Source organism: Nelumbo nucifera, chromosome 4 (assembly GCF_055504915.1).
Source record: "Nelumbo nucifera cultivar China Antique chromosome 4, China Antique-T2T, whole genome shotgun sequence".
Lineage (NCBI taxonomy): Eukaryota > Viridiplantae > Streptophyta > Magnoliopsida > Proteales > Nelumbonaceae > Nelumbo > Nelumbo nucifera.
This window is the reverse complement of record NC_142652.1, coordinates 28,802,196-28,812,889: the sequence shown is the minus strand read 5'-3', so window position 1 is coordinate 28,812,889 and position 10,694 is coordinate 28,802,196.

Below are 10,694 nucleotides of genomic sequence, written 5' to 3'. Positions count from 1 at the left end.
CCATAGTCTTGGCCCAAAGCATAATTCAGTCCAACTCCACCAAAGATTTGGTCCTACTTGTCAACGAATCCATAACCAAGACAAGCCAACTAACCCTCCAGGCTGCCAGATGGAAGATCAAGTAAATCAAACGCATCCAAAACCCCAACGCCAGGAGAAACGCCTACAACAAGTGGATTTGGTATGTCAATACAGATGAGCATTCTGAGGAATCAGATATTTCTAATTTTTCAGAGAAATCCAGCAGTAATGATCAAGTGATGAGATTTCTTTCAGATTCAAGAGTCTCTTCTTTTGTTTCAACCATGTCGGTGTCCGACAGAATGATTGTATTGAAGATAAAATTGTGGGGTCTGTGTTCAGAGTCTTTCAACTTCCAACTGCTTTCCCTTTCCCCTCCACCTCTGCAACTCTCTCGTCACCCTGCGCCGCTTGTAAGTTCACTCTTTACCCCAAACTCTGCCATTCCATCCTATCGGCCTTCTGCTTCTCTCCCTCCAGCCCCTAAGATTACAGTTGCTTCTCCGTCAAGTAGTGCCTCAAGCTATCTAGGAAGACCTCCTATCTGATGGGTCGATACCTCAACCGCAATCAACACTCCAGTAAGCCACATAGAGGCTGGTGCACTAGATGACTGCCGACAATTATCCGATCTCAATGTGGACTACTTGGGGACTATCACCACAGAACTGTACTTTGTCGAGTCACTGACGAACGACCTGGTTTACCAGGTCCAGACCCTGTTGAGTGCCATTGTGACGAACCAGCAAACGCACTTTGATGGGCTTCCTGCTTATGGGAGTTCTATGATGGGTGCTCTTTATGCATTACCCTTTAGTAATGCCACTTAGTTATATAGCACTTCGCTTGGGTTGGTGACTTAGGCTCAGGTTCGGTGGAAACACTGGGGAAGGAAATGAAAGACAAACGAGGTGGAGTGTTGCCTAGAAAAATTTGACGGTTCTGATTTTAGCGGATAATTGATAAAAAAAATTAGATGACACTTGAAGGGTATTTATGTCTTTTTTAAATGTTATTTGATGGTTAGTTAACGATAAGTACTAAATTGTTGCATTTCGAAAGTTTGGGTATTGGATTGTCGCATTTTAAAGTTTAGGTACTAAATTGCCACTCAACCTAAAATAGAGGGTACTGATAGGGAATTTTCCCTTATAAAATTGTCTCAAAATTTTAGGGATTTATACATGAAATCAACATTAAGGTTTTGTTTGGTTGCAATGCGAATTTATTTGCAATGATGCAAAACTATGGTAACATAGTAGTGTAAATGATTTTGGTGCAAATTATAATTTATTTTTATTTTAAAAATTATCTTATTTTGTTCATTTGCAGTACAAATGAAGTAAAATAAGACCCGAGGCAGAATAAAGTAAAACCCAAAACAAAGTTAAACCAGAATTTGTATTTTTTTTTCATTTACACTCCTATGCATTTGTATTAGTTCAAATAAAATTGCACTGCAATCAAACACAACCTAAATATATTAATATGGTTCAATGGATTTTCCACATTCCAAATATGTGCAGATATAAAAATCAGAAATTATCTTAACATATAGCCTAAGTTAAATCTGGCCTTCGTTTATCTTCTTTAATTGTTTTTGTGGTTAGGACATTGTATTATTAAATAAAAAAGCCAGACTCTTACATGGCTAAATAGGTTAAGCATTATGGGTACAACCTACAATATATCAAATTATTTATCAAATATTAAATTCAAGGTTAATTCATGAGAACGTAGCAACATTGGGCAGATGAGTATATGGGTTCAGCCGAGGCATATCCCACAAAACGAGCCAAACCTATGTGCAGCACTGATCAACCCAGTGGATAAGGGATGTCAATGGGTTGGTCTGGTTTGGGACTGTTGCAGAACCGATTATTAAATGAAACAAAATCATAGACCCAAAACCATCCTGATTATTAATCATAGACCCAATTATACTGATTTCTATAATTATGTATATTAATAACAACTTAAAACTTATGTAGTTTTCATAATATAACCTTAATAAGAATGATAGTAAAATAATAAGTTGTTTATACGTTAATACATAAATCAAGTGTTCCACCCACCGCAAAATTGATTTTTCCAGATGCCTACCCATTCTTAAACTTGGGTAAGTTAAATTTCCCAAGCAGAGGGTAAATGAAAAATAATTAAAATGAGCAAAAATGCCCTCACAAGATACATTTACTTGGATAAATTATACAAAAAAGAACCTGAGAAACATTCACGCGAGAATGCAGGTTCCTGAAAAATGAAGAGCATCTTACGGTAAAAGACTTAAACCTCCCTTGAGGTTACTTGTATTTTGAAATTGGACTAGGACTTCCCTTGTGGATGATGTCATCAGACAAAGACCTCCCTTCGATTAGAATTTATAAAGACCTGTTTATACCTAACATTATATTTGGATAACTTAAAAAAAAATCCATTTTACCCCTTTTGTGTCCTAATAAAAGGGCTTTCTTCTTTTTACCTATGGCATTAGTGCAGGGACTAGAGAAACCCCAGAGTCTTGGTTTCCCAGCTGAATATAAAAATAAAATGTGATAGCCATTTTGTCTCTCTGTTTCTGTTTCTACTGAAGGCTATAGATAGTTAGACAAGGAGGAGGGAAGAAAACGCAATTCCTCTCTCGGAGGAGCAAAGCTTAAGCCTTAAGGTGTGAGGTGCATGCCTTGAGGCAAGGCGCACAAATTTTGTCTCAAGGCTTTAAAGCTCAAAACTTGGATGTGAAACTTGAGCATTTGTCAGAATGAAACATAAGTCTCAAGCCTCAAGGCATAGCCAAAGGCATGAAAAGGCGTAAGCCTCAAGTATCAATAATTACTTAGTGATTTAATGCAGAAAATATATACATTTTTATAATTTAAAACATATAAAAAATACTTCAATAATTATAGGCCAAATAAAAAAAATAAAAACCAATAAGGCAAATCAAATTCTATTAGTTTTTCTTAGTGTTTTAAGAGAGTTTAATGCAAAAGGGACTAAACAAGTTCTTAGTTTCTTTTAGATAAATCAAGTGAGATTTTTCTTATTATTCTAAATGTAATGTCCCAAGTTTGTTATTTGTCAAATTTCTTCTATAATGGATCTTTTTTCTTTTAATAATAATAATAATAATTATTATTATTATTATTATTATTATTATTATTGTTGTTATACAAAACAACTAAGTTGTTTCTTTTCTTCTAAATTGTTTTTTTTACATAAAGTGTAAAATGTTTATAATTGTAAGTTGATTAGTTACTATTTTATTTAATGCTTAAATGTCAAAGTTTGTTGCTTATATACTTCTAGTTTATGGATATGTATATTTTATATCATTTTAATTTGGCATATTTATGTTATTTTCATCAATTTATAAACTTTAATTAGCTTTTTACTTGAGCTTTGGGCCATTGTGCCTCAACTACGCCTTTAACCTTTTAAAACCATGTAGAAGAGTTTTCAAGGACTACACAAGGAGCATATAATCAAAAATGGATTCTTCCAAGGAAAGCACATTAGACTTTGAAGCACAATCGCTTACCATAGTAAGTTTTCATTGGCATGGAAATTTTTGACTACTAAAACAAATCGAACAACTACATGACATGTCGATTCCATATTTTACAAGTAGTGTGATTGAAGAAGTGTTGTTGATGATTAAGGGGCAAAAATCGTTATCAATAAATGGAGGAAACAACTTTGATGAGGGTGGATTTGGCCCTCCAGTGAAATTGTGACACCTGGCACCTCATGCCAAATGTGCAGCCTCTTGACAACTAGACAGCTCGAGCTTGCCACAGGTAGCTTGCCATAGGCAGCTCACCCTTAGCCTGGCACAGGCGCAAGCTGGCCTTGGCACGAGCTGGCATCCTGGCCCAGGCACTGACCTGGTGGCCTGACACAGGCGCCAACCTGACAACCCGACCCAGACACTAACCCGCTGCCTAACACAGGCGCAAGCTGGCCTTGGCACGAGCTGGCATCCTGGCCCAGGCACTGACCTGGTGGCCTAACACAAGCGCCAACCTGACAACCCGACCCAAACACTGACCCGCTGCCTAACATAGGCGCTGACCTGACAACCTGGCCCAGACGTCGACCTGGCCGCCTGACAAAGGCGCCGACCTGACAACCTGGCCCAGACGTCGACCTGGCTGCCTGACAAAGGCGCCGACCTGACAACCTGGCCACCTGATAAAGGCTCCAGCCTGACAACCTCGAGGAGCTCACCACCGTACCCCGGTTCTGACGGGATGTGACGAGTCCTACCGTTTGAAGGCTTTTCACCCACCTAACGCGCAACAGGTTTCATCACAGTAGGGATCCAATGACTGTTACACTAACCCACGAGGACTCCAGTATATAAAGACCTCACCCCCTAGAGGGGAGAGGGGGATGAAAAAGGATGGTAATCTTTGCTCCCTAGCTCTCTCATTCTCTTATATCATCTTCAAGCTCTCTACTACTATACTGTGCTAACTTAGCCATCGGAGTGTCCCCCGCCGGGTAAGCCACCCCGGGTCCTCTAACATTTGGTTCCTTGTAGGCCTCTAAAAGAGCAACAAAGCTCATCAAGGTAGCTTACCTCCAAGCAGCTCATCAAGGCAGCTCACCAAACAGTTCATCAAGGTAACTCACCACCCAGCAACTCATCAAGGTAGCTCACCACCCAGCAGCTCATCAAGGTAGCTCACCACCAGGCAGTTCGCCACCATGTAGCTCACCACCAGGGAGCTCCACTTCATCCTCTGAGCCACAGGTCACTTGGGAGAAGATCAAATGATGAGGTACTTAGCCAAAAAATTGATACATCACGAAAAAATGATACGTGACCAGAAATGGTTACATCAAACTTCAATTTGCATAAAATCTTCTAATGTCCTTATTGTATTTGAACACTCAATGACACACTTGATTTTGTGTAACAATTCAAAAGTTGTTCCCATACAAACAGATGCTATAGTCCAGGTTCTCAAATTAATTTCACAATCAATCCAATAGTTTCAATTTAATTTTTTAAAAATTAATTTATTAATACCAATAATTGATGAGGGCAGATTTGGCCCTCCAGTGAAATTGCGACACGTGGCACCTCGTGACAACTAGGCGACACCCAGGCAACAACTTACCAAGTTGGTGTCCCACCCGGGCACCGGCCTGGCGCAGCCTGCACGCGGCCTACGGGAGCCTGCACACAGCTTGTGCGCTGCCTGGCGCGCGGCCTGCGCACTGCCTGGCGCGGCCTGGCCGACCTGGATAAGCCTGGCACATGATTCAACCTGGCCGACCTAGCCGCCCATAAGATGCCCACCGATAAACTCGGCTTGCATACTCCACGAGCTCGGTAGCTCACCAAGGAGCTCGGTAGCTCGCCAAGGAGCCAGGCAGCTCGGCAGAGCTCACCAAAAGCAGCTCGGCATAGCCCAAGGAGCTCGGCATAGCTCCCCCGGGCAGCTCGCCACTTGTAGGGTAGCTCGGTACAGAAGAGTAGTTTGGCGTATCGCAGGAAGATCTCCTGCCTGACAACTGTACCTGACAGATCTAGTGGCAGCGCCCACATCTCTTGTCAGGCGGCGTCGTGCCTGCCGTCTCTGAAAAGCATGGCACGCCTGACGAGTCCGTACCATGCAGCAGCAGCCTGCACCTGTCACCTAAGTCCTGGCAGTAATGGCTTGGGTAGTGGCAGTTACACTTGATGTGACTGGGCACCACTGTATAAGGACTCCGACCCCCAAAGCCAAAGGGAGAGAGAATGAAAAAATGGAGGTAATCCCTGCTCTCTAGCTCTCTCATTCCTCTAATATCATCTTCAAGCTCTCGACAATCAGAGTGCTAACTTAGGCATCGGAGAGTCCTCGCCGGGTAAATACCCCCGGGCCCCCTGGTTCAGTTCTCGTAGGTCCCTCAGCTCCCGTTGTCTACAAAGGAGAGGAGATCACCTCATGCAGAGGGCAATTGGGTTGCGCTACACCAGGGAGCTCCACCATCCTCTGAGTTACAGGCCGCCTAGGAGCAGGTCAAATGACAAGTCCACCAAGGTAGTTCACCACCAGGGAGCTCGTCACCAAGTAGCTCTCCACTAGGGAGCTCGTCACCAGGTAGCTCTCCACTAGGGAGCTCGTCACCAGGTAGCTCTCTACCAGGGAGCTCGTCACCAAGTAGCTCACCACCAGGGAGCTCGTCACCAGGTAGCTCTCCACCGTGGAGCTTGTCACCAAGTAGCTCTCCACCAGGGAGCTTGTCACCAAATAGCTCACCACTAGGGAGTTCGCCACCAAGTAGCTCATCAGCAGGCAGTTCGCCACCAGGGAGCTCCATCATCCTCTGAGTCACAGGCCACCTGGGAGCAGGTCAAATGACGAGGTACTTAGCCAAAAAATTGATACATCACAAAAATTTGGTACGTGACCAGAAACGGTTACATCAATAATTATTGAACAATCAATAATTAATGAAAACATTAATAATTAGTGATATATACTAAAAGTTTTCTATATTTAAATATTAATTTATTATTATCATATTGAATTTAATTATATATTAGCATTATCTGAAATTGATAATTATCAACTCAAAATTTTAGTAATTTTCAGAAAACTATTTATTTTGAAAGTTTCAGAAAATTACTTTTTCAGGAATTTTTAGTAATTTTCATATAGTTTTAGAATATTATTGGTTTTGAAAATTTATTTTAGTAATGAAATATTATTTATTTCTATTTTCATTTACATTGGTTTTTAGTAATTATTAAATATTAATTTGGAAAAATTATTGGAGAATTTTAACTATAATTATAATTTCCAAAACTATTAAAACATTTTAATATCTTTTTGAAAATTATTAAATTAGAAAATTTTAATAATTTCCATAATTAATTATTGGTAATTGACATTGGTTTTTGATAATTATTAAATTAGACAATTGTTGGGGAAGTTTAATATTGATAATTTGCATTTGGTAAGTAATAACAATTTCCATAATTATTGGTAATTTTCATTGGTTTTTGACATATATTGGGAAATTTTACTTTAGCGATTTCCATAAGCTAATTTTCATGCTTTTGATAATTTAATTTAGTGAAATTTAATTTTTAAAAAGTTAGAACTTATTGAAAATTTTTTATATTTCTAGTAGTTAATTATTCATAAATTAACTTTCACTAAATTAAATTACCAAAAATATGAAAGTTAGCTTATGGAAAGCACTCAAGTAAAATTTCCCAATAAGTACTTGATATTTTTAGTAATTAATTATTCATAAATTCAGAATTTTTGAAAATTAATGTATTCATATCAATAGATTTTGGAAAATTTATTTCATATCAATTCAGAAGTTTATTTGTAAAGTTTTGAAAAATAATTTATTCATATCAATATTTATACAAATGATTTTTAAGATATTTGTCAAGTGTTTCTTTTTATTGTTTTATTTATTTTTTGTTATGCAAACAAAATGAAATAGAGATTTTTTTGTTAGTTTAGTTTTAAACATCCCCTACCAAAGTATCAATTAGTTGGTAAGGTGTCCTACTGATTTGTAGCGGTGATTGGGGGGCTTTATGGGTTTGAGGGATGATCCATCTTGTGTAGCCCCATGGAACAATAATTTTAAGCCTTTCCTATACTTTGATCTCTACATAAAGGAAAAATCTCTGACATATTTTTGATTATCAATTAATAAAATTAATCAACTTTTCTAGTTTTCTCATGCATCCCACATGCCCTGCTAGTATATATATATATAAAGTAACGCAGTTCACTATCTCCCTCTCTTTCAACATTTGCTCTATAATCCATATACGTTTTTCCATTCCCCCCTACTAATAGACTCAAACTGGTAAATCGTGATATAGTGAGAAACTATTCAAAATAGGACACAAAGGCCAAAGCTTGAGAAGACAACATTGCCTCTCTTTGCAGTTTTCATTTGCAAACAATATGAGATGAGGAGTCTTACCCTGCACTCAAAAATAGAAAGAGGAAAAGACAAAAATAAGAGAAGGAAGAGAGAGATTCTTGAAATTTTGAATCTCCCTCCAACAATCATCTATAAAATCATGGAACTGATTTCAGATGGAAACAAAGTGGTTTGGATGCTCTGTTTTGCTACTATAATCGTGTCGAACATCCATTAGCTTTGAATTGGGTTAAGGAGGTTGGAGCTTTGGAAACACTTACTAAATTAAGTACATTGTAAAATAATGACGGTAATAATGATAGTTAAATGTATTAATTAATATGAAACAGTGATGGTTAATAATTAATTACGTTTCGATTATAAATCATCGCAACTAATATAAATTTTTACAGTGAAATTTATATTGTAACTATTACGGTTAGATTATTACAGTAGTTATTACTTCTAAAAATTAACTTTAATTAATTATGATAATTAATTACTTTAAATTACCGTACATGATTATAAATTATTGTTAATTTATTACAAATGCTATTAACTTAATATAAATATAAATTACTATAAATTTATAACTTTTTAATTACTGTCATGATCAATACATTACTATTAATTATAATAGTTTAATTTTAATTACATAATTTAAATAGTAATCTATACTATATTCTATAAACACAATTGTACATATCATCATACCTCATCTTTCATTCTTAAATCATTTACTAACTTTTGAGAATTTTTAGAGTTTTTGATTTTTTGTTTAGGAAAAATTCTCGATTAGTACCCTATACTTGGGCCTAGTGTCACTGTGGTCTCCAAACTTTAAAATGCAACAATTTAATATCCAAACTTTCAAAACGTGTCAATCCAGTACCTATCGTTAACCAATTGTTAATCAGTCGTTAAGTGGGATTTGAGAAAGACACAAATGCCCTTTGAGATTCATCTAATTTTCTTTATCAACCATTCAAGTGTTGACAAAAAATTAATGATCTCAAATCTTTACTTATTCTATTCAAAAAAGTTGGGGTCACGTCTCAATGGGCGTTTTGGACCCTAAATTTCTTGAATAAAAAAGACAAGGATTTAGGACTGCATTTGACACATTTTGAAAGTTCAGATACTGGATTATCACATTTTAAAGTTCAGAGACCAAAAGTGACACTAGACCCAAAGCAAAGGATACTAATCGGGAATTTTCCCTTTTGTTTAAGTTGAAATGACAAGAATTGCAAACGATCTTACCACGTTTGTCTCAAATTATAGTACCTTATGATTTTTGTATTTTTTAATTTTCAAATATTTACAATTTTGGATTTGCTTCGACACGTTCCCCATGTTCACAACATTGTAAGTTTAATTTGCAGAATGCAGAGTCCTCTAGGTTAACTCTCAATTATAGGACTTTCCTCTAAGTTAATAACTTAACATTCCACGAACAGAGATTGTTCCTCAAAACGTCAACTGTAAGCCCTTCAACAAGTGAAACCCAACCAGACTTTGATGCTTTTGTTTTCTACTAACACCTAACAAGCTCTTGATGCAGGAGTTTCCATTGGATTTTCTGGCTTGAAGACCATCTCATTTCTAATAGGTAAGGTAGTAGCTATGCCATTTGAAACCATTCAAAGTTTCAAACCATATATTTTCATTGTAACTGAGGCTCAATTTGGAAGGAGTATAAATAATATACTTCTAAATTGTGCCTGAATGTACAGTGCAAAAACATACAAAATAATAAAAAATATAAGGTTTTGCACTCTACAAATTTGCATTTGTACTCCTTCTAAATTGTGCCTGAATTTGTTCAGTTTTCTTCTCCCTAACATTTTGAAGGTTTTTGGAAATGTACAGGTTTTTGCACAAACTGATCTTAATAGTGGGGGTGATGATATTTTGCCTTGAAGACACGGTTTCACACACAATATGTTATTTGGCCCCGTTTGGCTCGAAGGAATAGGGGTTTAGAATTGGAATCAGAATGGGCTATTCTGATCCCAACTGTTTGGTTGGGCGGAATCGGAATCCCATTCCCATTCCTACTGGAATGACATTTTCCCATTTGAGAGAATGGTCATTCCCTGCCCCTCCATTGGGAGTGAAATTTCATTTCTGCTGATTCCAATTTTCATTCTCATTTCTATCTGAACCAAACAGATTATAGGAATAGACCATTCCAATTCCGATTCTAAAGGATTATGATTTCGATTCCGATTCTAATTATAATATATTATATATTATATAATATTTTATACATTTAATATATATATATATATATATAATACTTTTTTGCTATTAATTTGACTACTATGTAATTTATATTATATATTATTAAGACATATATCATATTATATTTAATATTATCGGGTTGGGTTTGGGCTCGGCCTGGCTTATTTGGAAAAGCCCTAGCCATAACAAAACTGATATTGTTGACAAAAGGTAGGTAGTGAACTTAAGAGTTTAGTGCACTAACATTTATGAATAATTTCAATTTCTGATTGCCTACTTTCTTGGGCATATGCAAATCCAGTTTGGTATACCATTCTCTTACTTCCTAAGCATATATGAACTTAAATGCATTATTTGATCTTGTCCTGTAATGGTGTCAAAGTTGAAATTTCTGTATGTTGCATGGAATTTAAAAAATATGGATGTTGTATACGTGTCAGATACATAAATTTTAGTATAAATTCCATGTTGTGTGTTTGCCCAACCAATGTCCTTGCAATGTCCATGTAACCAAGGAAATTTTGAATTAT